The sequence below is a fragment of the Atractosteus spatula genome, unplaced genomic scaffold, assembly GCF_055471065.1.
Source record: "Atractosteus spatula isolate fAtrSpa1 unplaced genomic scaffold, fAtrSpa1.hap1 Scaffold_158, whole genome shotgun sequence".
Classification (NCBI taxonomy): Eukaryota; Metazoa; Chordata; class Actinopteri; order Semionotiformes; family Lepisosteidae; genus Atractosteus; species Atractosteus spatula.
In genome coordinates this window covers 41,079-41,951 of record NW_028296717.1, presented here as the reverse complement: position 1 = coordinate 41,951, position 873 = coordinate 41,079, and the positions used below count along the sequence as shown (strand labels likewise).

General features: G+C 43.4%; 1 non-coding gene across 1 annotated transcript; it reads left to right on the top strand.

The window, feature by feature from the left end:
- Window positions 1-326: 326 nt before the first annotated feature.
- On the top strand, window positions 327-489 carry LOC148809188 (U1 spliceosomal RNA). Its single transcript, XR_016087650.1, has one exon. It is a non-coding gene; the product is annotated as a U1 spliceosomal RNA (small nuclear RNA).
- The last annotated feature ends 384 nt before the right edge of the window (window positions 490-873 follow it).

The window sequence follows — 873 nt, the reverse complement described above, 5'->3', positions numbered from 1 at the left end:
GGGCTGTTCAAAGGCATCGAGGTCCCAGTCAAGGCAGAAGGTAGCCTGGCCCTGTTCATCACCCGAGAGAACTATTACCTCAGAGATCTGTGGAGAGAAGGGAGGGAGAAAGCAGAATATCTGTGGGAAATAGAGAGCATAGGTCAATATCTCAAGAAACTGTGAAAAACATTATCATGTTTAAGTAAAGAATGTGATTTGCACCAGAAAAAAAGAAAATTGTTGCTATGTAACTGGTACCGTGTCAAAATGTAATGAGATGTGATCATATATCTTGTTTTAAGTATTTATATTAATGTAAACCTTTCTAATTTGTGATGTCCTGTATTTTTTTATGAAAAGAAAATAAAGTTCTTAAAAAATCGGTTCACCCAGGGCGAGGCTCGGCCATTGCACTCCGGCTGTGCTGACCCCTGCGAATTCCCCAAATGTGGGAATCTCGACTGCATAATTTCTGGTAGTGGGGGACTGCGTTCGCGCTCTCCCCTGATGTGCTTGGTCCAATATCAGATAGGGAAGAGTTACGACACCACGAGCTGCGATAGGATCCCAGTTCGAAAGGAGTCGATGCCACTGCTGGTTCCCGGTTTCTTTTAGTTAGAGGTCCGGAGAAGCATTTCAAGCTGGTTACACTACTCCTTAAGGACATTCGTTCCCTTTTCAAAGTCAGTCGTTTTGCTGTAGTCTGCATTATTTAGGCTGATTATCGAGGTTAGCCTTTATCTGGTCATGGGGGCCGCGGTACTGTATGCTAATTCTCAAGACAGTTTCACCCGTTTTCTGATTGCTAGGTTCTGTACCAGTGCAGACATGTCAAACAGTGAATGGCTGTACCTCTATTGTATCCGTGCTCAATGAATGAAATCAGTAATA